The 4300-nt window shown below is 47.9% G+C and overlaps 1 protein-coding gene across 4 annotated transcripts in view; it reads left to right on the forward strand.

Moving 5' to 3' along the window:
* ITFG3 (integrin alpha FG-GAP repeat containing 3) overlaps positions 1–4300 on the forward strand; it is a 36776-nt gene that overhangs the window by 12589 nt on the left and 19887 nt on the right. For all 4 annotated transcript variants that reach the window (XR_001004551.1, XM_011966876.1, XM_011966874.1 and 1 more), the window contains exon 2: positions 2833–2954. The gene's annotated coding sequence lies outside the window, so the exon portion shown is untranslated. The remainder of the gene's footprint in view (positions 1–2832; positions 2955–4300) is intronic.

Consider the following 4300-nt stretch of genomic DNA (forward strand, 5'->3'; position numbering starts at 1 on the left):
GGCTCACTGCAACCTCTGCCTCCTGGGTTCAAGCGGTTCTCCTGTCTCAGCCTCCTGAGTCGCTGGGATTATAGGCGCACGCCACCATACCCAGCTAATTTTTGTACTTTAGTAGAGATGAGGTTTCACCATGTTGTTTAGGCTGGTCTTGAACTGCTGAGTTCGTGATCCGCCTGCCTCGGCCTCCTGAAGTGCTGGTATTACAGGCGCAAACCACCACGCCTGGTTGATTGGTGTTTTTTTAATTGATTGATTGGTGGTTTTTGGGGGTTTTTTATTGATGTTTTGTTTTGTTTTGAGACAGAGCTTCGCTCTGTGTCACCAGGCTGGAGGGCAGTGACATGATCATGGTTCATTGCAGCCTCAGCTTCCTGGATTCAAGTGGCCCTCCCACCTCACCTTCCTGGGTGGGTAAGACCACAGGCGTGTGCCTCCACACCTGGCTGATTTTTTTTTTCTTTCTTTTTAGAAACAGGGTCTCAGCATGTTGCCCAGGCTGGTCTTGAACTGAGCTCAAGCTATCCATGCGCCTCGGCCTTGCAAAGTGCTGGGATTACAGACATGAGACACCACTCGCAGCCTTACTAATGATTTTTTTTTTAAGAGAAGTCTCGCTCTTGTCCGTCAGGCTTGAGTGCAATGGCTCAATCTTGGCTCACTGCAACCTCCGCCTCCCAGGTTCAAACAGTTCTCCTGCCCCTGCCTCCCAAGTAGCCTGCCACCATGCCTGGCTGGTTTTTGTATTTTTTAGTAGAGACTGGTTTTCACCATGTTGGCCAGGCTGGTCTCGAACTCCTGACCTCAGGTGATCCAGCCGCCTCAGCCTCCCAAAGTGCTGGGATTGTAGGCATGAGCCACCGCACCCGGCCTTATTAATGATTTTTAAACCAGTTTCTCACAAACTCTTTTGATCTTAGATGAGTCTGTGTTTTTCACAAATGCCTCAACAGCTGACTCACAGTTTTAGAAACCCGTGTTTGTCAGTTAAAATGATGATCCTCCCCAAAATGTTCAGTGCCGTTTTCTATCCTGACCTGGGTTCACCCAAGTGGTAGGAGAGTCCCCATGGAGGCACCACGGGGCCTGACTATCTGGGAACCCTCCCAGAGTGGAGCCCAGTGCTGGGCTCAGGTGGGTGTTCATCTGGTTAAGTCAGTTTTACCCGCATTGTTTTGCATCTTTTGCGTCCTGTAGTGGGGCTTTGCCTTCTGAAGCCTCTGTTTCTATCTTCCCTCACGTATGTGATATGTTGTATTTCATTCTGCTCTGCAGGTGAGGACACTGGCCAAATTGTAGGTACTGACAAGACACAGATGACCCATATCCCCAACTGTGTTATTAATGAGCGTTTAGAGAGTTTTTTCCCTTTGTCCTTCTAAATCGTGTTACCGAGATGGCCCGTGCGTGGGGGAGATGTTTGTCCTTTCAGCCAGGCTCTCCAATTCAAAAGGCAGGAGTTGAGAAAATGACAGTACTTTCTCTGTCCCTGCCACAGAATGTCCAGTTTGGTCTGATTTAACATGACCAATCATGCAGTAGAGATAAGAGAGTAGTTTGAATTTTGTTTTTCCTTTAATTTTTAGCGGCCACCTTATAACTCAGCCATTCCAGTCACATTTTTTTCATATAAAGTGTGTACTTCATACACTCCATGCTCGTCCACACAGAGAACACTTCTGGAAGGACCCGTATGAAACCAGTATCAAGCTTCCCCTGTTGAGCCCTGGAGCCACACGATGAAAGGAGATTTACCCTTTTACACTTTTTAAGTTTGTGGGTTTTTTTGAAACAGGGTCTTGTTCTGTTGCCCAGGCTGCAATGCAGTGGCATGGTCATGGCTCACTGCAGCCTTGACCTCCCGGGCTCAAGCAATCCTCCTGCCTCAGCCTCCCGAGTAGTTGGAATGACAGGTGCCCAGCACCACACCTGGCTGATTTTTTTATTTTTGGTGGAGATGAAGTGTCTCCATGTTGCCCAGGCTGGTCTCTAACTCCCGGGCCCAAGCGACCTGCCTGCCTCTGCCCCCAAAGTACTGGGATTACAGGCGTGAGCCACTGCGCCCAGCCCTCATAAACGTTGTGTGTGTGTGTGTGTGTATATATATATATATATATATATATATATATAAAAAACTGATTTTTTAAAATTATAAATCCAAACTACATTAATAGGAATTGTCTTGCAGGGTCTCTTGGTCATAGCTTAGGTGTTGGAAGAATGATTAAGAAAAGGAGCGATGTAATTTACTGGCTTGAGATCTGCATTTGGTTTGACTTTACTAAGCTTGCTGTGAACTCCAAGGAACAGAAAACCCAGAATGCAGGTCAGGCGGCATCTTCAGAGGAAGAGGCCCTTTCCCCTTTGCCTTGTTTCTAGGCTGGCTGTGGGGGGGTGGAGTCTCCCCCTTGAGGGTCAGGAGATGTCTGGCCCTCATCTGGTAGAGTGGGATGAACCAAACAAGGGCAGACTTCTCAGCCTGTAATTCTCTGCTTGGCTGCACCCTGGAGTCAGCTGGAGAGTGCCAGCAGCCGCTCCTGACTGGGATCCCCCGCCCAGAGTGGCCAACTGGGTCCTTCTGGATTGTGGCTTCGGGAGTGCGAAAGCGCTCAGATTATTACCAGGTCCTTCTGGATCGTGGCGTCGGGAGTGTGAAAGCGCTGAGGTTATTACTGAGTCCTTCTGGAGTGTGGCACCAGGATTGCCAAAGCGCTCAAGTTATTTTCATGTGGAGCCGCCGCTGAGAATCGTGTCTTTGGAAGGATCGAAGTTCCTCACCTGACACCTTCGCAGGCTGCCTGAGCTGCACTTTACAAGTAGCTTTATGATCCCTAGGTCCACCTGGGCTTACGAAGGCACAGATTCCCTGTCCACAGCTCACAACCAGATGCACCAGCAGGAGTCAACATCGAGCACGTCCTCCGGGCAGCACCTCCTCTGGGCACTCCCACGACCAGGTAGGTCAGGACTCGTGGGCCCATGGAGGGATGGGTCGTGTTTTCAGATTCCTGGTGGTGGTGGTTGATGCCCCTCCTTGAGAAGTGCTTTCCCACACGTTTTCTTCGAAGCTCTGGCTCCCAACAGATGAGGACAGCTGAGGCTCAGAGCTCAAATATCTTGGCTGCAATTTTAAAGCTCTTAAGTTTAAAGCCTTAAAGATAGAAATCCAGAATTGTAGCATTCTGGTTCTCACTCCATTTTCTTTCCTTTGCCAAAGGAATCTATGTTTTAAACATTTCACACATCCCTTCCTTGGGGACATAGTGGCTAGATTTGCTGAACAAATGGCCGTCTCCTCTTCCTCAAGCCCTGGCCCCAGCCCCTCAGGCTCTGGCAGTGAGACACTCCTACGTTCTGTTGCTGCCTTTTCCCTAGTTACCTTTTCTAGACAACCCATGCCCTGCCCTCCCCACCCCCATGCCAGCTGCTTGGGTTTAATGAGGTCCTTGGTCATGACTCACTGTTTGATTTTCCGTGGTCTAACTCATTGCCTTTGATAAGCACACCTTTTTGGACTTCCAAGATGTGAAAACTTAAGCCTCAGCACACTTAGGAAAATGCACACATTTTTTTTTTTATTGTGGCAAAATATACATAACATAAAATTTGCCATTAGTAACATTTGGTATAATCCCAGCATTTTATAACCATCATTACTATTTTCATCATCCCACACAGAGAAACCCCATAGTGCATAGCAGTCCCTCCCAACTCTCCCTGTTCCCCGCACCTGGCATCCATGAGTCTACTTCCTGCCTCTGTGAATTTGCCTGTTCTGGGCATTTCGTAGAACTGGAATCACACCACAGGTGACCTTTGTGTCCTGTTATTTCATTTAGCATAATTTTATAATGTGTCAGAATTTTATTTCTTACTGTGGCTGAAAAACACACCACTGCATTATGGTGCAATTGTATTATTTACAATTGCACCATATTGTATTTAGTTTCTCCATTCATATGGTTTTTTTTGTTTTTTTTGTTTTTGTTTTTTGAGAAGGAGTCTCCCTCTGTTGCCCAGGCTGGAGTGCAGTGGTGCAGTCTGGGCTCACTGCAACCTCCACCTCCCAGGTTCAAGTGATTCTCGTGTCTGAGCCTCCCGAGTAGCTGGGATTACAGGTGCCTGCCACCATGCCCGGCTATTTTTTTTGTATTTTTAGTAGAGATGGGGTTTCACCGTGTTAGCCAGGATGGTCTCGATCTCCTGACCTTGTGATCTGCCCATCTCGGCCTGCCAAAGTGCTGGGATTACAGGTGTGAGCCACCGCGCCCGGCCTTTTTTTTGTATTTTTTTTTTTTTTTTT

Source organism: Mandrillus leucophaeus, unplaced genomic scaffold (genome assembly GCF_000951045.1).
Source record: "Mandrillus leucophaeus isolate KB7577 unplaced genomic scaffold, Mleu.le_1.0 Scaffold78, whole genome shotgun sequence".
Classification (NCBI taxonomy): Eukaryota; Metazoa; Chordata; class Mammalia; order Primates; family Cercopithecidae; genus Mandrillus; species Mandrillus leucophaeus.